Here is a 24,120-nt window from a genome sequence, read left to right on the forward strand (position 1 = left end):
ATCATTATATAAAATTAAATTTTAAACCGAACGTTTTTATTAGACTATTTATGTTCGTCACTGAAATTGTAATCTGTAACATTAAACTGATATCGTTAATTTCGACTGAAGGTTCCGTTAGACTCGTAACATTACTAGCAATTTATTAATACCGAATTTCACGTTATTAAAGGACTAGTCTAAAATTTATGTTTTTATTAGTAATTCATAGACGCTAAATCATTAATCGTAAATCTATTAAAATTTGATGAAACTATTGAAACTAAACGTACTTAAAATCATACATACAACATTTTAACAATAATTTAGGTATAAAATTTCATTACCGAAATATCGTCGTCGGCCACCGAAAATTAATCGATATGATCCGTTAACAGTCGATCCAAAACATCGTCGTCATTGATCGCTGAAATTTAATCGGTGTGATCCGTGATAGCAAAATAAAACGTTTTTCCCCTAAAACTTTTCATCTTTATATATCTTAGATGAATTTCAATGCTTCTCTTTTTCTTCCTTAAAATTGTATATAATTTCTATTATTATTATGATTATTATTGTTTATTTTATAATTGTTATCATCATATTAACAAAACTATCAATTTAATCATAATCATATTTAGGTAGTAGTTGAATATAAGTTATATGTAGTAACATAATATACCATTATTATATTATTTTCTTTTATTATTAAGGAGTAAATATTTATTAATAACTTAATCATTATATAATATAGTCAATTTTTAACCGTAAGTAAATTTTTAACAAAATTATGAAAATATCAATTAAAGTTCTTTCAATTTATAATTTCTTTTAAAACTTCCCTTAAATTTTAATTTTTCAGACAAAGACATAGAATTAATCACTAAACTATATCCATATTATTCAAATCATTACTCAGCCACCTAAAGAATATAACTGAACTAGAAATTTTTGGATACGGATGTGACACCCTTCTTTCTTACACGTATACATATATAATTTGGTAATTGAATTATTGATTTGATCCTTAAATTTATAAATATATATAAAACTTACCTAAAACTTTTAATTTACACATAAAAACATTAAATTGAACCTAATATTATATTTAAATTCATAATTAGTTAACACTTCAAAAGATATATATATTATAACCTATATCGGGGTACAAAGATTGAAACTTTTGGACACGGACGTGATAATTTCCCCACTTTAAAGAATTTCGTCCTCGAAATTCACTTCTTTTTAAATGCATTGCCCCAAATAGTATTTACGACCATCAAACCACATTACTTCAGCTAGCGTCACGACTTCGTTTTGATGTTTAGCTTCTTGTGACATATTACCGTTTTCCCACCTTAAATTAGCATCTGCCCCACAAATTTGGCTATTAACCCTTCTAACCATGTTTCTGTTATATCCTCTACTTGTATGTAGTTCATTATCTTTCCCAGAATTGTTCAATTTAGGACAATTTATTTTCACATGCCCTTCCTCACCACATCTATAACAGATAATTCTTCTTTTAGATCCAATCAATTTATCTGTTGCACATATATATGACCCATACATCCACATTTATAACATATCATAGTTTTCCTCCTACATATTCCTGAATGAAATTTCCCACATTGAACACATTTTCGAATCCTATTACTTGAGATTTGATTAATAATATCAAAAAAATTGACATTGTTTTTTGCCTCCTTGCAATTGAGATGATCCTTCACCAACCACGTCAATTCTGCGGACATTTCTACCTAAACCATCTTTAAACTTTTTAAATTTGATTTCTTCATTTTCACACGACTGACCACTTCGCTGTCTTGAACTCATATATATAATAAACACGTATTAAGCATATTAATCATTTAAACTTTTATACGTAATATGCATGAATCTTAAGTATGAAACACACATCTCCATATATCAACACTTTACTTTGATAAGCCTGATGAACTAATATAATCCTCGAAATTAACTATCACCGATTATATTGATTTTCCTCAATCACTATACACTTAGGTCCAAGGAATTTAACCTATGCTCTGATACCAAAATGTCACACCCGACCCTAAACGACATCGGGTATGAACGGAAGATAGGATAACAAACGTCTATTAGTCTAAAAGATGAACCGATTTTCCATTAGATAAAATTCATTTGGACTACCTAAAATTTTATTAATTATTTGGTTTGGACTTGATAATTCTACCAAGCTTCCTACGTATCCCTAACGTCTTTTAATCTTTTAAACTGGGAATCAAAGCCACGTAGTTCTACGTATTTATGTATTTATCTTAACTTATTAACTCATTTTAACTTATTGATACGTTGGTTGATTCGCTAATAACTTAATTGTATATTTCACTTTATTATTATATAATTTAATATATATAAATCACTTTATCAAAACGAATCAAATCAAATAACGTTTTATCAAAACGAATCAAATCGAACAAACCGCTTTAACAAACCAACTCATAATCAAATAAATCGTAAAACATTATAATTCAAATCATCAAACATTATCAAATTGTAATACAAAATTTGCGTGTGTGTCCATCCTCGAATTCCACCCGTGTAGCTTATCATATCATCAATCATATCAATAATTGAGATATCTCATTCATATCTCGCCTTGCCTAACGTTAGGACTACCAGCCGTGCACTCTGGCCATACCGCCCTTATGTATGGTCTTACAACTTACAACTCCTACCTCGGGCAATCCTAGATGGACAAAACCATTTTATATATCTTTCAAATATCTCAACATAAAAATTAATATTTGGATTTCGATCCAAATCACATAAATATTAACAACAACTGAATCAGCTTTCTCAGTCCAAAAACAATTCGCATAAAATCATCGAAATCATTTGCTCGATCCAATCACAATCATAATAATCATTCTTCAAATAATTATTCTCCAATCAAAATCGAGAGTATTCAAATATTTTAATAAACAATTAAAACAAAAAATATTCAAATCACTTAAATATGATATAAATAATTTAAACTAAAACCGAATATTTTTTATGAGACTTCGGTCTCCGAAAATCCTAATCAGGGACTAAAGTGAATAAATCAGAAAGTTATTTACATTAGGGATTGAAAGGGATGAAATTTTTTTTTATAACTATTGGTATTAAAAATGACCGTGAGATAAGATTTATCTCGGATTGGTTCGTTTACCCCCAAATCATAGTTATGAACAAAAAAAGATAAAACAATTAAATCAATAATATTAACGGGTAATATTATTAATGTCAGATTTGTACAAGAAAATGGAACAAGTTAATTAGAACAAATAAAAATGGTCAAAACAAGTGATTTAACTCGTAAATCATTGTTTTAGGGTTGATTTAAACCTATTTAGGCATCAAATATATATGGAAAATATATTTGACACCCTATAGATAATAAAAATCAGTATTGAAAAATAAAAGAGAAAAAAGGGATGACAAACAAGATTTTACATTGTAAAAATAAAACCAATAGACAGGATTTGTCCCTCAGAAACCTTTAAGTAGGTTGTAAGATGATTGGAAAATCAGAATGAAACACGGGTTTTGGATTTTCTAAAATGGTATTTTATTCGGAGTATTTTGGCAGAGCTTCGCTAATTTTCTGTGTAATTTTCGTCCCCCTTAACTATGTCTAAGGAGCAGCTATTTATAGAGTTCAATTAGGGTTCAGGGTCAAGTTTGGAATTAACCAAATAAGCAAGGATAAAAAAAAGAATTTTTGACCTTTTTCACAAAGTTCCGCCGCACAACTGTTGTGAACAACTGATAATTTGAATTTTTTTTTAAATTAACGATAAAGGAAGAAAGCAGGCTGCCGCACGTCAGACTGCGTCTGACGCACTGGCGCGTGCTGTGCACACACCAGCAGCCTGCTGGCGCGTGTCACGACCCCCCGAAACACGTTTTTATGGATAAATATTCTTTCTGGCCTCCGATTTTGACGATTCTTGTTGCGTTGGATTCATTTTGACAAGACGGACATTTTAATATCCAACAACCTAAGAATAAAAATTACCCGAATTAAGGTTATTACCCATCTTCATCCCGGGTTTCATCCGAAACTTCATCTGGTCATAACTTATTCGTTAGACCTCCAAATTGAGCCCGGAAAACTGCGTTACGGCACTCTTGGGGGGAACGACCCACTAAGATATCCTAAAACTCATTTTAGCTCTCTTGAAATTTTTGGTTTTGGCTGGGAAAGGGTTGATCTGGACTTCCTAAAGAGGATTTTTCCGTGATCCATTTTCCATCGTATTTTTCCAATCATCTTTGAAGGTTTTCATCATAGGGCTTCGGCTCCAGTGTCTACAGCTGCCCCTACTTTATCATGCATTGTGAATTGTGTGTATTTTGAAAGAAAACTGATTTCAATATAAATGTTTTTAAAAAACGGTGATTTGCCCCTACTTTGAAGAGGCGGAAGCAAAATGTGTGCAATGGAGCAAAGTAGGATAAAGTAAATACTAACCTGGAGTCGAAGTGATTGCGGGCCATGCAATTGTTGGTGTATTGTTTCCCATTCCGAAACTGTTACCAGATTTACTGAGAGAGAGTGTCGTTCCCCATTCCGAAAACGTTACTAGACTCTATGGTAAAATTGTCGTTCCCCATTCCGAGAGTGACATAAATTGCCGATCTATTGTTTTCTATTCCGAAAACGTTACCGGTCTTACTGAGTTGAATGTCTTTCCCCATTCCAAGAATGACATGAATTTTCGATGTATTGTTTTCCATTCCAAAAACGTTACCGGGCTTACTGAGTTGCCGATATATTGTTTTCCATTCTGAAAACGTTACCGGGCTTACTGAGTTGAATGTCGTTCCCCATTCCAAGAATGACATGAATTTTCGATGTATTGTTTTCCATTCCAAAAACGTTATCGGGCTTACTAGGTTGTCGATGTATTGTTTTCCATTCCGAAAACGTTACCGGACTTACTGAGTTGAATGTCGTTCCCCATTCCAAGAATGACATGAATTGCCGATGTATTATTTTCCATTCCGAAAACGTTACCGGGCTTACTGAGTTGAATATCGTTCCCCATTCCGAGAGTGACATGAATTGCCGATGTATTGCTTCTCATTTTGAAAACTTTACCGGACTTACTGAGTTGAATGTAGTTCCCCTTTCCGAGAGTGACATGAATTACCGATATATTGCTTCCCATTCCGAAAACGTTACCGGGCTTACTGAGTTGAATGTAGGTCTCTTTAGTGACCTATAGTTGTGGATCCCTTCAACGATCCCAGATTGTAGGTGTCTTCCACGATCTTTAGTAATCGATCTCTTCAATGATCTCGGGTTGTAGGTCTCTTAAATGACCTGTAGTGATTGATCTCTTCAGCGATCTGAGGTTGTAGGTCTCTTCAACGACCTGTAGTGATTGATCTCTTTAGCGATCTGAGGTTGTAGGTCTCTTCAACGACCTATAGTTGGGGATCCCTTCAACGATCTCGAATTATAGGTCTCTTTAACAACATGTATTTGTGGATCCCTTCATCAATCTCAGTTTGTAGGTCTCTTGAATGACCTGGTATGGTTGATTTCTTCAATGATCTCGGTTTGCAAGTCTCTTGAACGACCTATAGATGCGGATCCCTTCTTCGATCTTAGGTTGTGGGTCTCTTCGATGATCTTTAGTTTGGATCTCTTCAATGATCTCGGTTCACAAGTCTCTTGAATGACCTATAGTTGCGGATCCCTTCATCGATCTCGGATTATAGGTCTCTTCAACGACCTGTATTTGTGGATCCCTTCAGCAATCTCAGTTTGTAGGTCTCTTGAATGACCTGGTATGGTTGATTTCTTCAACGATCTTAGTCTGTGGGTCTCTTGAACGACCTGTTGTGGTTGATCTCTTCAGCGATCTGAGGTTGTAGGTCTCTTGAACGACTTGTTGTTTTGGATCTCTTAAGCGATCCCAGATTGTAAGTCTCTTCAACGACCGGTCTCATCAGTTGACTGCTCTTATCAAGCAATCTACTTGAGCTATGAAATCCTACTCTCCCTTCGGGAGCCATCTGGATTTATTGAATAATTGATCGGAACTCTTCATGTTAGCCGACTTTTCTCTAGGCTGCTATTTGGGAAATTCTGTCTATATGTTGACATTTTTTGTCATTTCACTTTGGACAAGATTTTCTGCATAAAGAGAAAAAACCATGCCCCACTTCATGGGAGTTAGATTATCTTTAGCCTAGCTTCCCTTCGAGACGGCTATCAGCTTCTGAAAAAGTTATAAAAATGGATTATAAAGAAAAACTGAATACTTATATGGAGTTTAAGGGTTGTTCGGAATTCATCATAGCTCGTGCTTTATCCAAGCACTCTCGAATTTGGGATTTGTTTCCTCAATGAGTGATCCCATCCATCTCTTTAACGCTTTTGAGCTGATGATCTCACTCAACAACCTTGAGTTGATGACCTCATTCAATGGCCATGGGTTTCTTGCTTCAGAAGATATTTTTTTGGTGCACCTCTAGGCCGGGATAATCTGCAAAACAACTTGAAAATGTGTTGAACATTGTCTTTTGGGACATTGTTGCCCCTATTTCTAGGGATAAATTGAGTATCACATCAAGCATTTTCTAGTTTAAACAATTCTCCTTTTCATCAGACTGGAATTTCAAGCATACCATGCATTAAAGCAATAAGCCTATTGACATCGAATCAAATGACACATGACTATGTGTAGTGATGCACGTGAGCCTATGCATGAGGATGCATGTGTCCTAATCTATGGGTATGTGCAAATACTTATGCGTGTATACATGTATGCATAAATATATATGTGTGAATGTATATGTGTGTTACACGTGTATCTTACTCTGTGTGGATACACTAGGAGATGTGTGTGTATGTATGAATGAATGAATGATAACATATATTTTCTTTTTCAAACTCGAGAGATGTGAAGCTTTTTAGGACCAAAGAAGGATGTTTCAGTGACCTACTTTGTGAGAGCTTAGACTGTCTACAAATGATGAGCATAGGCATGTCTGGCATGAGAAGCTCAGGGGGTAAAGTTTTAGCTTGATGAGGCTCATATCGTTTGTCAGAAGGCATCGACTTGTTCATATTTCCCCTAATTTTTGCCTGAGTTGCCTTTTTCAGGTTTTCAACTCAACGGGATCTCTCTATTCTTCTCTATCTCTCCTTTTGCCTGAACTGCCCCTAAGGGTTTTCCATTCAGCTTTTAAATTTCTCACAGTTTTTTTCTCTATCTCTCCTTTTGTCTGCACCACCTCTTTTGAGGTTTTCAATCCAACTCTTTTTTCTTTTTTTTTCATGGATGTGAGAGAAATTGGGTATTTTTTAGTGCGTGGACTCGATAACCATTTCGTTGTTGATTTCCATACTCGGCATCGAATGTGAATTGGTGCTCAGTCTCTTGACCAATGGAGAAGCCTCCTGAACAGGCTGGCGGATGATTAGATCATATGGATGTGTCTTTGTCGGAGATTTCAGCTTGGGTGATAACCAAAGGTTCATGTGAGTGGTCGCTCCTGAAATGTTTTGAGGTGAAGCCTCTATCTTCACTTATGTTATAGAACACCACCCTCGGGAGTGAACCCTTGTTGCACACTATATTGGCTAGTCCGTGTATACCGATGAGGAGCGAAAAGCTCGATATATTCCTCAGTTTGGAACGGAGTTCACTACTCTTGATGATTTCAAAGGCAAGATGCTTCAGTCAAAGTCGACTCTTGAGAGGACAATAGATGAGCAGAGAGACCAAGCTCCAAGGAACATGGGAAGAGATGAGTAGTCTTTTTTATGCATAAATTTTGGATGTGATATTTATTGATTCAAACATTTCATCGTATATGTAGCTTCTAACTATCCAACTCCAACAAAACACTCGGCAAATATACATTGAATTGTTTATTGCTCAGATTCCTAATCATTGTTACTAAAACGTGCCCTTTCAGGTTTTCACGTTCCATCTATTTTATTTCCTCACTTTTATTCCTGGAATTTTCAAATGAGTGCCCTTTTGGGGGGTTTTCACCCACTAGGAAGTCCCTAAATGTTGCATAGGCCGCCCTTTAAGGGTTTTCAACCTATCGGGATCTTTTCTTTTTTTCCTTTTTTTCTTTTTTTTTATTTTTTATTTTTTATGAGAATTATTGAGCTTGTCTAGGTTCGTCAGTTTTGTGAAGCTGTTACCATTCATGGTTGCCGACTCGACTACTACTCGATCAGAATCTTCTTCACAAATAGTTGAGCTTTCCCATTTTGGTTTGAACTTGCTAACTTTGGTCTATACGTGTTTGTCCGCCCAGTTTCAGCACAAAGTCTCTGACTTCCATAAGGCTTTTCCAGTTCATTCTAAGAAACTTTTGTCACCCTCTTTTGGTACAATGCGGTGCGGTAAAGCATCATCACTTGCTTTTCATCAATCCAGACTAACTGATCATGCTGGTTTAGAAGCCACTGCTTTTCTGGTGATTCTACTTTCAAGAGATCTCTTCTTCATTTTGATAGGAAACCATCGTTCTGCTTAATAGACTAGGGAAATAGAATTGCCCTTAAAAAAGAGTTCTTGTTGTTGTTATGTACCTCCATAAAGTGGCAGTTGCTCTCGCCAATCTAGTAAGACTTATCTGTCCTTTTGAGGATGCTCTTGATGTTCTTCTTTGTTGCTTCTACTGCACCATCAAGGTAGTACTTTGCACATTTCATGCCCCTTCTTTTTCTTAGGGCAATGTTGCCCCCACAAACTCTTTCTTAACGACTGGATAGTAATAAGGGATTCCTTGACCTCGGCGGCTACAATGTTGGAGAATTGATCAAGGACTCCCTACCAATTTTGACACTGTTCTTCCCCTTCCACTAGTTGATTCCTTCTAAATGGTTTGAAGAAAGGTGCACATATCATCATGAGTTGGATATATAGTGTTCTGTATAGGAAACCTCTGGCCTCGTTCTCTTCCTTGGGAGATGGTACCGTTGATTCATTTCGATTTCTTTTAGGTTCGAGCTATAGCCCTTTCAAACTGATTATAGGACTCAAAATCTCCTCAATAGTTAGACTCAAGACACACAAGCATATATCACACCTCCCTCTTTTAGCAAGGACTCATCTAGTTCAATGAGGTGCTACACTTTGGTCAACAATCCATCATACAAGCAACATACGCTTTCACTTGTTTGTGAAACAAGTCATGGGTAATGTCATTATTGTCTACCGCTGGGCGGCTTCATCATGACTTCATAGTAGTATGTACTCCATTCTGTCATGCAAGCCATCCTGTGCTCGTCTGCTTTAACCATCTTAGTCTCAAATTTTTTGCTGCTAGAGTTGCATCATATTAAGGGAAGCATTATGTATCACCACCCCTGTATTGAGCATAGAGAAATTTCCTCTCATGAAAGCTTTGTCCAAGTCTCCATAGTTTTCACACCTTCTGAACTTTCCTTCCTTCTTCGATATTGGGGCAATGTTGGCCGACCACCACTTGGATATTATATGGTTCATGACTACCTTTTGATCTTTTTTTTCCTCTGGTCTCAGCCATTTCTATGTTTTGACATAATGTCGGAACCCGTGCTCTGAAATCTACCACTGACATGTCATCATAACACCAAGCAAATAATTTCTCATGATTTTTTTTCATTTTTTTTCACCATTAATTTTCTCTCTTCAGGAATTAGGTTCTGAGCAATAAGTATATTTTTTTCCTCTGGTCTCAGCCATTTCTATGTTTTGACATAATGTCGGAACCCGTGCTCTGAAATCTACCACTGACATGTCATCATAACACCAAGCAAATAATTTCTCATGATTTTTTTTCATTTTTTTTCACCATTAATTTTCTCTCTTTAGGAATTAGGTTCTGAGCAATAAGTATATTTTTTTTGGGACTTTCATCCGTGCCATGAAAAAGAGGGAAGTGTTTCAATTCAGTGAATGCCAAATGCTGATATGTGGTGTGGATGAGAATGCACAAACTTATCAATACCGTATGAGTAAGCAAAAACAAAATTTTATTGGAATTAAAAGAACATGTTCATAATGTCTTGTTTAAAAACATGAAAGACAAAAGACTCAAAATTGTAAGCCCCCATTCCCATGTTGCTTCAAGGAGCTTTAGGTGCCTCTACTTCATTAGTGTCCTCGATCTCGAGAACTTCTTCCTCTGCTCAGTCTGATTCATTCTCAATTTCCACTGTTTTAGGTGTGTCGTTGAAGGATTCACTTGTAGGGAGAATTTGGATCACTTATCCTTCCTCCATCAATAAGATCTTGAATCTCATGCTTCAACCTCAAACAGTTATTTGTACCATGACCATACTTTTGGTGGAAATTGCAGTATTCACTGCATTTATTTTGGGCATGGGCCAATTCATCAGAAGCCGGTAAAGGATAGAGCAAATCGTGCATTTGTAGGCTCCTAAACACTTCAGACAAAGTTTGAGTAAAAGTGGAGAATTTCCTTTTCACTTCAACGGGCTGAGGGTGTGATAAAGGTCGAACAACTCTGTTGAACTTACTACTCCGACTGGGTGGAACTTGTTGTTGTCGAGGAGGAGGTAAATGCAAGGCAGATCATCATTGAACGAGTGTTGGTGGTGCAGACTGTGGTATGGGGTGGAAAATAGGCTCCGTAATCTCAGATCTGGGAGTCTCAATGATCAATGACTCATTCAGGACCACTCGTATCAACTTCTTCAGCTCAATCTTGAATTCGCTGGAAGCAAGAATATCATGGAGGACTTGTTTAATTGCTTCTCGGAGGTCATGATCTCCAGTTGCCCCCTTGGAACTCTGAACTTCTTCCCTTAATTCCCCAAATCGACTAGTTGCTTCACCAGTCATATCATTCTCAGAAGCCTTTTGGATGTTAAGAGCATGCTTGAACTCATCAGAAAAGAGACATTTCACTAAGGCCTTTTGCACTTCAATCTCAAGATTATGGTCTAAAGCACTAGATTGGGCCGTGACTGTGATCTAGAAAAGGAAGAGGAAAGATGCATGAGTGAGACAATCTAGACGTTTTGAATTTTCATGATTCAATGCATGTACAAGCTAAACACAATAGCTACCTATTTGTGCATTCTACATATGGATATATGATTTATGCATGGTTCGTGGTGTTTTTTTTTTTGTTTTTTTTTCAATATTCACAAAAAAAAGGTAAAATGTAAAACACAAAAAAAGTATTACTAAGAACAAAATAAGAAAAACAAAACAAGCAAACTGTTAGTTCAAACACATGTAGCACATAGAACAAAAGATCCTCTTCCAACCTTATTCCTCCCACACACGTTTGGCTTAAGTCTCTTCCCTAGGATTTTGGTTTTGGTTCATGTTGCATCAACATGGAATGCACGAAACCATCGTTATGCCTGACTCTTGAAAAGTTGATGTAAACATTCATCACTCATTTATGACTTTGTTCAAACCATTAGGATATCCTTTATATGGGTTATGCTAAAGGGTAAGGTCGTTGCTTAAAAGGCACCATTCTAGGCCTAACCCACGAGACATATTCATATCCAGTTTAGGAATTTTAACCTTCCTTCGAACGGATCTCGGGGATTGAAACATAGGATGAGTCATTTTAAGCAAGTCGTGTTCTTCGCCATAGGTTATCCCAATCAACATCCGATGATGATATTTGGATAGAGCTTATATCTCTAACTTTTTTTTAATTTTCTTGACATGGGATAAAGCTACCACAAAGAATATGCCTTTTTCTTTTAAGATAGTCTATGTCAACCTTAGACTTTGCCTTTTGTTCCAACTTAGGGGACGAGAATCCTCTTTTTAGTAGGCAAAATTTTTAGGTATAACGAATGCCATCATAAACAGAAACAAACTCTTTCTTCCTTGGTATGGACTATGTCATCCTAAAAATTATCAAATAGGGAAATTAGGGCGTAGCACAACTCATGTCTAAGGAAGAACAAAAATATGTTCAATAAGAATAGGCCATATCTTCCCTCATTTCTAAACACAAACCAACTAAAATGGCATAAATTTCATCATAAGCCTTGAGGTAATGCCTTTGAAAATAGTTTGTGGTGACCTTGATTTCACGTGTAGTGTCTTTAAAATCGTTTACTTTAAATCTGAGAAAGTTAAATCTACATTGTTTTGACATGATTCAAATTAATCCCATTGAACCGTTGATTCCCCTGATTACAAAAGAGGTTAAATCTCTTTCGGGGTCTCTAAGATTTTTGGGTTGAATGTGAATTATGTCAAAATTTGTCTATTCGACTTTCTACAAATTCAAAGTCCACTATCTTAGAGACTAACATATGGAACTTCAGGTTTATGCTACCAAACTATTGACACTTACATTATACCGTTCTTATAATGTAATTCAAACTATTTTAGTCACATTGGTTTAAGGTTTTTGGATAAAACATGTACTATACCTAAAAACATAACTTTGGCCTTACTTAGATAGGTTGTACTAAACTAGAACATCCTTCCTTTTTCCTATTGAAAGAGGTTAAATAATTTTTTGGGTAATGACACAAACCACAACAAGGAAGTTTAAAAAGCCAAACATACTTCACAGCAAAAACTCTTAACGGGTCATACTTCCTAAGGATAATTACTAAACTGCTATATGTGGGCTGTGTTCGGAACATGGGGACCTTGCAACAAACTCAAACTACCCCTATCGAATGGAGTGAGATAGTTTGAAATTTCTTGCAAGGGGGAATTCACACTAAGCTAGCCTTTAACTATCGATTGGATTGTCAAAGTGCTTAATGCCAATTCCCACCGGGTTGTATCTAATGCTCATGCTATGCATACAAAAAAGAATAAGTATAATTAGTTCAAGTAACACGTCCAGAATGTAATCGAAATCAATTTCTCTATCCCCAACAGAGTCGCCAGTGTGGGTTCAGTGCCTCATCGCAAGCGACGGGGAGAACCGTTGACGACACGACTGTTTTGGGCTCGTGGCCCAATTGAGATCACGATGCATTTTCGACAGGGTCGGCATCGGAGAATGAGAGTCACCACCCAAACAAGGTTTGAGAAATGTTACCGAGATTCCTTACGGGAAGCAAGCGGGTTCGGGAAATTTGGTACACTTTGGGGAAGGCTAATATCCTCTCGGAACAAGATATTAGGCACCCCAAAACGCCCGGTGAACCCACCGGCCTCCTACTTAACATTCCGAGTCTTACCAGGCTAATCATATTATTCCTTTAGGTTTAAAATTCTTTTAAGAAAAACTTGTTTTGTTTTGTATGAATAATAGCACGAATAAATGAAAATTCTCAAATCAAGTCAAAAAATTATACAAAATGGGTACAAATTAATTAATTAAATTACAAAGACATCCGAGCATCCCCGGATCTTCAACCATATTTAATTATTTAATAAAACCTGCAAAATCCGGGTTAGAATCAAATAATTAAGAGAATAGTGAGAAAAAGAGAGTTTCAGCATTTCTGACAGAAGGGTTTTGTCACAGATTCGTAACAGAAGGCTTGGAATGGCCTATTTCCGTTTTCTGACGAAATTCACAGACAGAATGTCTGTCAGAAGGACCTGCTACTTTACTTGATTTATTTCTCATTCTTTTTCAACTCCGTTTGCCTCGAAACTCCACAAAACACACATTAGTAACTTCTAATAATTAAATAAAATACTAACTTGTGGAAATAATGCTAAAAAAAATTAACCTAATATTAATTGATTTAAACATGTTAATAATAGAAAATATACTTACATGGGTCAAAGTGAATATCAAAAAGTACTAAATCAGGGACATAGAATGAAAGTTCCTAAAACAGGGACTAAAGTGAATAAAACAGAAAAATCCTAATGAGGGATTAAAGTGAATAAATCAGAAATATCATAATCAGGGACTAAAGTGAATAAATCAGAAAAATCCTAATCAGGGACTAAAGTGAATAAATCAGAAATATCCTAATCAGGGACTAAAGTGAATAAATCAGAAAGTTATTTACATTAGGGATTGAAAGGGATAAAAAAAAGAATTTTTTATAACTATTGGTAGTAAAAATGACCGTGAGATAAGATTTATCTCGGATTGGTTCGTTTACCCCCAAATCATAGTTATGAACAAAAAAAAGATAAAACAATTGAATCAATAATATTAACAAGTAATATTATTAATGTCAGATTTGTACAAGAAAATGGAACAAGAACAAGTTAATTAGAACAAATAAAAATAGTCAAAACAAGTGATTTAACTCTTAAATCATTGTTTTAGGGTTGATTTAAACCTATTTAGGCATCAAATATATATGGAAAATATATTTGACACCCTATAGATAATAAAAATCAGTATTGAAAAATAAAAGAGAAAAAAGAGATGAACAAACAAGATTTTACATTGTAAAAATAAAACCAATAGACATGATTTGTCCCTCAGAAACCTTTACCTAGGTTGTAAGATGATTGGAAAATCAGAATGAAACACGGGTTTTGGATTTTCTAAAATGGTATTTTATTCGGAGTATTTTGGCAGAGCTTCGCTAATTTTTTGTGTAATTTTCGTCCCCTTTAACTGTGTCTAAGGAGCTGCTATTTATAGAGTTCAATTAGGGTTCAGGGTCAAGTTTGGAATTAATCAAATAAGCAAGGATAAAAAAAAAGGAATTTTTTACCTATTTCACAAAGTTTCGCCAACTTATAATTTGAATTTTTTTTTTTAAATTAAGGATAAAGGGAGAAAGCAGGCTGCCGCACATCATACTGCATCTGACGCGCTACGCACGCGCCAGCAGCCTGCTGACACGTGTCAGGCGCGTGCCTGGCGCATGTCACAACCCCCCAAAACACATTTTCGTGGATAAATGTTCTTTCCGACCTCCGATTTTGACGATTCTTGTTGCGTTGGATTCATTTTGACGAGACGGACATTTTAATATCCAAAAACCTAAGAATAAAAATTACCCGAATTAAGGTTATTACCCATCTTCATCCCGGGTTTCATCCGAAACTTCATCTGGTCATAACTTATTCGTTAGACCTCCAAATTGAGCCCAAAAAAGTGCGTTACGGCACTCTCGGGGGAATGACCCACTAAGATATCCTAAAACTCATTTTAGCTCTCTTGAAATTTTTGGTTTTGGCTGGGAAACTGTTGATCTGGACTTCCTAACGAGGATTTTTCCGTGATCCATTTTCCATCGTATTTTTCCAATCATCTTTGAAGGTTTTCATCATCGGGCTTCGGCGCTAGTGTGTACAGATGTATTCAGCCTAATTTTTTTTACTATATTTTGTTATTACAACACCTAGACATTGGTATCTAATAGGGACATTTTGTCCCTGTCTTTTTAGGGAGATTCACGGTCTATTTTGAGCTAATAATTAAGTTTAATACCTAAAAACAAGCGTGTTTCATTTAATTAGTAGACAAATAATAAAATATGTACTCTTAATAATTTTGCATTCTTTTTTAATCATATTTCAGTAAATAAAGAAATCAAGTAATCTCGGGTTCACTGGTTGTGCTTTACATGTTCAAGAACACACACGAGATGCAAAAGATGATAAAAGCAAGAAACAACACACGACATGTAAAAAGAAGAGTCTATTTTCCCACAGACACACGGAGTGTGACTTCATCCACACAGAGCGTTGACTTTAATGACACAGTACCCACTGAATTATGGCAGTCAATGAAGTCAATCTGATCATTGTCCCCCTAGTCAACAAACAGCCCACGCGGAGCGTGAAACTTATAATAAACGGAGATAAAGTTCAGTAGCTCACTCACGTGGAGCTTGGCTATCACCATGCGGAGCTTGGACTAGGTCAATGAATGGGAAATAATTCTTTTAGTGGTGTGAAGACTGTATGTCATGAAGGAAAACAAACCACGTGGAGCCTGACATGTCCCACGTGGAGCGTGGACCTTATTTTCAGCATCAAATGTGAACAATCAAAAGACCTTTGTAATTTACGATTATGCCATGAGCTTGGTTTTTGTATAAATAGGAGTGCTTGCTACTCAAATCTTCATTCAGCTTATAGGTAATAAAACTCTAGCACCTTGAGAGCTTGTTATGATCCCGCTTCACCGATGAAGATACGCTCCATCCCCGTTCACCAAGCTCGAGTGTTCCACCTCTGAATCCGAAGTGACAGCTTTTGAGTCCGGAAAACTAGTTTTAAGGGCTTATTATTCTCCCTTTTTTATCTTGTTAACGAGTTTGCACTCTTCCTATATACTAGATTCGGTTGTATTCCGTATTTATATTTTCCACAATAATAATATATGATTTACAGTTTTCAATTTCATTATACATGTTGATATTTATTTCTTGCTTTGATACTTATAATTGATTATTATGTAGGTCACTTATGAACTCCGAAATCCATTAGGATTCACATAGGTGTTTCCTTACCGGAAGTGACAAACCGGAAACCATAGGAATTGAGAAGGCACGGAACTTACGAGCCCTTTTTCTGAACCTAAGAATTAGAGTCACATTCAGAAGGGACCATGACCTAATGTTAGGCATGAATATGACTGCAATTAAACAACATGTTAATAACAATTTGTGTGTCATTTAGGCGAAATATTCCTAAGTAAAAGAACTTATAAGTGTTTTATGCAGATTTGTATTGATTAAGTCATACAGGGCTACCACACAGCTTGTTTTGCAACGAACCTTGAGGAGTAGAGCAACTTTTGATCCAACGGATCTCCGCTGCGTACTTGATGACGAATATCGACTGGACAAGTGGCAGGAGCGGCGTGGCAGTGGCAGCAGACGTAGGAAAGGCAAAAAAGCAACATGATGACAAGATTGATCACCCCCTTGAGTGTTCAAGGGTCAAATTAGAATTAATCATTTCCTAGTAACTTAGCTTTAGAAAAACAATCTTTTGTAATATTTTGTGGTACGGCTCGTATTTCTTCCTTTATATAGACATAGTGGAGGAAGGAGAGCAGTACCTTTTGACTTCGGATAATCGTTTTAACTAGAATTTTGGCTTCTTGGAGAGGGAGGAAGCTCTCTAAGGAATATGACTCCATCAATGGAGGTTTGTGGAATGAACTCAGGCTGTTCACTCTATACTATGAGTGAGTAGTCATTTTGAATGGGTTTGGCCAGTTAGGGCCGGTTATGTAAGTCTTCTATTATCTTATTTATGAATGAATGGCCATATATTATGTTGTGCTTGTTGAGTCTTTAACTCCATTGCTTAAGGCATGTATGTCAGTGTTAGATGCATGATAGAAAACTGCTTTCATCTTCACGGAACTATTTGTCAAGCATTCAACCCCCGAAACAGAGATGTCAGGAGGTTGTATCAAGGGTTTTCTTAATAGAAATGCTATTTCGATCGTAATGCAAGAAAGAACCAACTTTAGGGACGCTTAAAGTTGTAGTACGTCTTAGAATCTTGAGAACACACGAGAGTTGACTTAAGTGAGCATTAAAGCAGAGACCTTGACTTCACTTTACGTCATTCATGAATAAATAGGGTGTTTAGAGACTGAAAGTAACCTGTTCCGCTGTGCTTAACCTGTTATGCCTTTTACCGTCATTAAGTACTTCTTTTAATCAACTAAATCATTGACTTTGTTACTGTCTAAACAACATCTCACCATTTAAAGAATACACACACCACGAACACATGTTCTACAAAGTAATTCTTATTAACTTTGGTCCTCAATTCCTGTGGATACGATACTTGACTTATCACTTTATTACTTGTATCTAGTACACTTGCTAGAGTCCATTCAGAAGACAACAAGGTTTTGTCGCCGTTGTCGGGGATTGAAAGCAACAAAGTTTATACGAACTTTTCTGTGAAACAAGGTGTTTTTAATCTGTTTGCTAAATAGTGCAGCCAAAGGAATCTTTGTCAGCTTATGCGCTAAGCTGGACCTCCTGTTTTTCCTATCAATCTCGAATTGGAGAGAACGTGTAGACGAAACAGAGCGGGAGCTCGACGTGCAAGACAAAGAGAGAGAAGAATGGCTGGAAGGGTACCACCCGAACAATCAGTTCAACCAAACCAGGAAGAAGAGGGAGAAAATAATAACCCTCCTGTCATGCGAATCAGAGATTATTCGAGACCAACCACGGAAGGACATTCATCATGCATCGTGCTGCCCAACGAAGGGAACAACATGTTCAAGGTGAAAGCATCTATGATACAAATGTTGCAGGCAGTCGTACAGTTCAATGGATACCAGTCGGAAGATCCAAATGGGCATATTCTTGAATTTATCACGCTGTGCAACACTTTCAGATCAAACAGAGGCGTTGCTAAAGACATAATCCGACTAAAGCTGTTTCCTTTTTCTCTAAGAGATAAAGCGAAGAATTGGTTGAAAAACTTGCAACCAGGAACGATTACTACTTGGGAAGAAATGGACAATGCTTTCTTAATGAAATATTTCCCACCGAGACAAGCCATTAAGCTCAAAAACGAGGTTTCCCATTTCGTGCAAGAAGAGGATGAATCCTTAGCTGAGGCATGGGAAATGTACAAGGAATTACTAAGGAGAGTCCCCAATCATGGCATCCCTATGTGGATGCAAATGCAGAACTTTTACAATGGGGTAACCAACATTTATAAGATCCAGATCGAGTCCATAGCTAATGGAAACCCCGAAGATCTGGAACCACAAGCCTTGTACGACCTTATTGAGAGAGTAATGAGCACAAGTTATAACTGGCACTCTGCCAGAAGTGAGGGAAAAAGAGTGGGAAATGAGTATGTTGTGTCAAAATTGACAAACCAGGTAGAACAGCTTGCCAGACAGCTCAACAAGATAAATGTGTCCTCGATCCACAACGAACCACCATTCAATGACATTTGTGATTTTTGTGGAGGCCTTCATTTTAGCATCAACTGTCCCGGAGTTAAGTAGGGAAAGGGTGCACAGGCAGAATGTGATTATGCAGGATATAATCAAAGGAATCCACCTAAACCGTATTCTAACACGTATAACCCTGCCATAAGAAATCATCCGAATTTCGGATGGACAGGCCAACCCAACCAGCAGGAACAACCGAGATATCAACAACAGCAAGGAGGACACTACCAGAGGCAACCTCAGCAACATTATAAACAACCTGTTCCACCAAAGGAAGATATAGAGCCAGATATGAAGACAATGATGATGTAGTTCATGAAACAGACACAAGCATCAATTAAAAATCTAGAAACACAAGTCCACCAATTGGCTGCATCTACGTCAAAAGGGAAGGGAATAATGCCAAGCAACACAGAGCCAAATCCAAAGGGCGATGTCATGGCAATCACCCTGAGATCTGGTAAGCAAACTCAACCCATTATATCTACTGATGAAAATGCTGAATGCGCAGAAACATCCAAAGAAACTAAAGGAGAGCAGGAACAAACTGTTCATAGTCAAGAAGAAACCAGGAAGACAAAATCTACCAGTGAGCAGAATTAGGAGGAAAGCGGAAAGATGTACTAGCCACCTCCGCCGTATGTTCCGTCTGTGCCATATCCAACGCAGTTGATCAACAAAAAGATGGAAGAACAGAATTCTAAGGTGTTAGACACCTTAAGGAAATTGCACATCAACATTCCGTTCGTAGAAACACTGGCACAGATGTCGTCGTATGCAAAGTTCTTGAAAGATCTGATGTCAAACAAAAAGAAGCTGGAAAACATATCAATGATCCAACTCAACAGAGATTGTTCTTCAATACTCCAAAACAAGTAGCAGCTACCGAAAAAGCTAAAAGATCCAGGGAGTTTTTCTATTCCTTGTTCAATCGGAAAGCTAAATATTGAAAATGCACTATGTGACCTAGGAGCTAGCATAAACCTAATGCCTTATTTTGTATATGCTAAACTAGGATTAGGAGAGCCACAACCTACCAGAATGTCTATTCAATTGGCCGATCGATCAGTATATTACCCTAGGGGAGTGGTGGAGGATGTGTTGGTCAAAGTAGGAAAATTCATATTGCCTGTTGATTTTATCATAATGGACATAGATGAAGACCTGCATGTTCCTATTATCCTAGGTCGAACGTTTTTAGCCACGGGTAGAGCATTGATAGACGTGGGAGAGGGACAACTATTCTTAAGGATTAATGGGGAGGAAGTCATTTTCAAAATGAACGAGGCAATGAGACGAGCTAACAACAATGATGACACATGTTGTTTCTTGGATGAGTTTCAAAGTATTTCTACTTTGCAGGAACAGGACACTCTAGAGACTCTATTGGGAGAAGAGGTGAACTTATATGAAGGAACAGGCTGTTCCATTGAATCCAACTTACCCACACCTCCTTTCGATCCTACTGTTCCCACTTATCAAGAACCACCGGAGATACCAACTGTGCTAGTATCTAAACCAGAATTGAAACTGTTACCTGCACACCTCGAGTATGCCTTCCTGGAACCACCCAGCGGGAGTCCAGTTATTATATCCTTAAAGTTAACTCCTGATCAGAAAGCGCAACTCATGGAAGTTCTGCAAAGGAACAATGATGCAATCGCATGGAAAATTGATGATATCAAAGGTATCAGTCCAGCAGTCTATGTCCACAGAATCTTGATGGAGAAGGAGCACAAGCCATCTGTCCAGCCGCAGCGCAGATTGAACCCCCACATGAAGGAGGTCGTGCGAAAGGAGGTGATCAAGCTGTTGGATGCCGACATTATTTACCCAATTTCTGATAGTGTGTGGACCAGCCCTGTTCACGTTGTACCAAGGAAGGGAGGAACAACCGTGGTACTCAATAAGAAAGACGAGTTGGTTCCCACGAGAACAATAACAGGATGGCGAGTTTGTGTGGATTACAGAAAGCTCAACGAAGCCACAAGGAAGGATCATTTTCCTTTGCCCTTCATTGACCAGATGTTAGAACGGTTAGCGGGGTATGCATTCTAGTGCTTCCTTGACGGTTACTCGGGGTACAATCAGATTGCAATTCACTGTGAGGATCAGAAAAAGATAACGTTCACATATCCATACGGGACCTATGCCTATCGGCGCATGCCGTTTGGACTGTGCAACGCTCCAGCCACGTTTCAAAGATGCATGATGTCTATATTTCATGATATGGTGGAGCGAACTGTAGAATAATCATGGACGACGTCTCTGTTTATGGAAACTCTTTTGAGAGCTGTCTAAATAACCTCGAGGCCGTGCTTGTGCGATGCAAGGAGACCCACTTGGTATTGAATTGGGAGAAATTCCACTTCATGGTTACAGGTGGAGTTGTTCTCGGGCATAAAATTTCAGAAAATGGGATGGAAGTGGACAAAGCTAAGGTGGAAGTAATAGAAAAGCTGGCTATTCCGGCCAATGTAAAAGATGTGCGAAGTTTTCTAGGGCACGCAGGGTTTTACCGTCGGTTTATCAAAGATTTTTCAAAGATTGCGCTGCCCTTGACAGCATTACTTCATAAGGATGCGGAATTTTCTTTTGATGCAAGCTGTCTAAATGGTTTCGAACTGTTGAAAGGCAAGCTGATCAACTCGCCTATACTGGCAGGACCTGACTGGGAACAACCTTTTGAGATGATGTGTGACGCAAGCGATACATGTGTGGGAGCTGTTCTGGGGCAGAGGGTTGAGAATAAATTTCGGCCTATCTATTATGCAAGCAAAACATTAACCGAGATCTAGCAGAATTACACCACGACGGAAAAAGAGCTCCTCGCAGTGGTGTATGCTTTCGACAAATTCCGCCCCTACTTGGTGCTTTCAAAAGTCATTGTTCACACAGACCATGCTGCACTACGCTACCTGTTCGCCAAGAAGGATGCAAAACCAAGGCTGATACGGTGGTTACTTTTACTTCAAGAGTTCGATCTCGAAATAAAGGATAAGAAGGGAACGGAAAATGTAGCAGCTGATCATTTGTCAAGAATTCCTCACCAAAGCAACCAAGAACAACCTGAGATTTTGGAGAGTTTTCCAGACGAACGTCTCTATATTGCACAGCCTGCTCTATGGTTTGCTGACATAGCCAATTATCTAGCCAGTTCACTTAAGCCTCACAACCTGTCCACTAATCAAAGGAGGAAGTTGTATGCTGAAATTAAATATTATTTTTGGGAGGACCCCTATCTTTTCAGGTTGTGTGCCGATCAAATTATTCGAAGATGTATATCTCAAAAGGAGGGACAGGCTGTTCTAAGCCATTGTCATTATCGAGAAGCTGGAGGACACCATAGCGCTAGCAGAACTGCAGCAAAAGTACTTCAATCAGGTTTTTTCTGGCCAACACTTTTTAAAGATGCCAATCTGTTCGTTCGCACTTGCAATGAGTGCCAACGAACAGGCAATATCTCAGCTAGAAATGCCATGCCCCTCAATAACATAGTTGTTGGTGAAATTTTTGATATATGGGGCATAGATTTTATGGGACCATTCCCTACATCTTTTGGGCATAAATATATCTTAGTAGCTGTTGATTATGTGAGCAAGTGGGTTAAAGCAATGGCTAGTCCTACCAATGATGCCCGTGTGGTTGTAAAATTCCTGAAAAGGCTGTTTGCCCGATTCGGTGTCCCACGAGCGATCATTAGTGATCAAGGAACCCACTTTTGCAATGCCAAATTTGAGAAGATGATGGGCAAGCTTGGAGTCTCTCACAGAATTGCCACACCTTACCATCCACAAACAAGTGGACAGATGGAGATTTCCAATAGTGAAATCAAAAGAATTTTAGAAAAAACTGTTGGCAGTTCTAAGAGAGACTGGGCAAACAAGCTTGACGATGCTCTTTGGGCATATAGGACGGCCTATAAAACACCAATCGGAATGTCTCCGTTTAGATTGTTATATGGCAAGTCTTGTCACTTGCCGGTTGAAATGGAACACAGGGCCTTTTGGGCATTAACCTTTGTCGCACCCTGGCTTCCGGTTTTTTTACGCAGGTCGGGGTGCGTGGCCGGCTCGATCCGCCTTTCTCGTGTTTTAAGGTTTCGAGTCGCCACCAATCACCACTTGGAAATACGTGTATGCGGGCGTGATTGGTCGCCCTATCTATTTGGAATGACTCTGTATGGTTTGGTTTCGACAAGGATGGTCTTCAGAGAGATTCAAGGTTCGTTTTTCCGGTTACGTGTAGGGAAGAGATGTGATCTCACCCTACCCCGCCCGACGTATCGGTACTATTGTGATATCATGTGTTTGCTATTCGTTTTGCTTTGAATTGTCTATATAAACTAGGTACTTGCACACGTTTTGGGATTATAGGGTTTAGTACAGAATTCTAATGACGTTTTCACATCAATTAGAATTAACTTGGTTTAGGAGTTCGAGTGACGTTTTCACATCAATTCGAGTGAATTTAATATTCAAATGACGTTTTCACATCAATTTGAATTAATCTAATTTATAAATTCAAATGACGTTTTCACATCAGTTTGAATTAATTCAGAGATAAATTCGGATGACATTTTCATATCAATCCGAATCAGTTTGGTTTAATATATTTTTTTATTGATTCGGGATAACATCTCGAATTGATTTATTTTCGTTTTAAATTACGCGTGCGGCGCACACGTAATCTCTTTTTATTAAATTAGAGTTTAATATGATTTTACGTATATCACATATACGATAAAATAGAATAAAAGATCTAAGGGCGAGCATCTCGAATTCAAGCGACGTTTTCACATCGACTAGAATTAGCTTGGTCGCGCATTCGAATAACGTTTTCACATTAGTTCGAATTAATTTGATTAACTATATCGGTTCGAGATGACATCTTGAAATTTGATGTATTATTTCTCCGAATACAATATATATGGCATGTGTGTATTCAGAGCCAGTGCAAAGTTTCTAATGAAGAATATCCTCACGCGTATCGTCGAGTTAATAATGCATTTTTGTATTGGCTTAAACTAATTCAAAAGAACCGCGCATTGTGTTATTTAGCCCCTTTTTTCGAGTCAACTTTATTATTATTGTTTTTTATTAGGGTCGTGTGTATCACATACACGCAGGGATTCATATTTATTTCACTATCTCGGGTCGGTGACACGCGAAACCGGATAATTAAACTCGAACCAACATAATTGAATTAAATGGGCTTGTTTATTCCAACCAAAGTTAAAGGCCCAAAATTAATAAAAAGAATACCTATATCTAAACCCACACCACCTCCATTCATTTGTTTTATCAAACTCTTCAA

General features: G+C 37.5%; 1 non-coding gene across 1 annotated transcript; it reads right to left on the reverse strand.

Moving 5' to 3' along the window:
* Positions 1-18,402: 18,402 nt before the first annotated feature.
* LOC136201806 (small nucleolar RNA R71) lies at positions 18,403-18,509 on the reverse strand. Its single transcript, XR_010674145.1, has one exon. It is a non-coding gene; the product is annotated as a small nucleolar RNA R71 (small nucleolar RNA).
* Positions 18,510-24,120: the final 5,611 nt, after the last annotated feature.

Source organism: Euphorbia lathyris, chromosome 7 (assembly GCF_963576675.1).
Source record: "Euphorbia lathyris chromosome 7, ddEupLath1.1, whole genome shotgun sequence".
Lineage (NCBI taxonomy): Eukaryota > Viridiplantae > Streptophyta > Magnoliopsida > Malpighiales > Euphorbiaceae > Euphorbia > Euphorbia lathyris.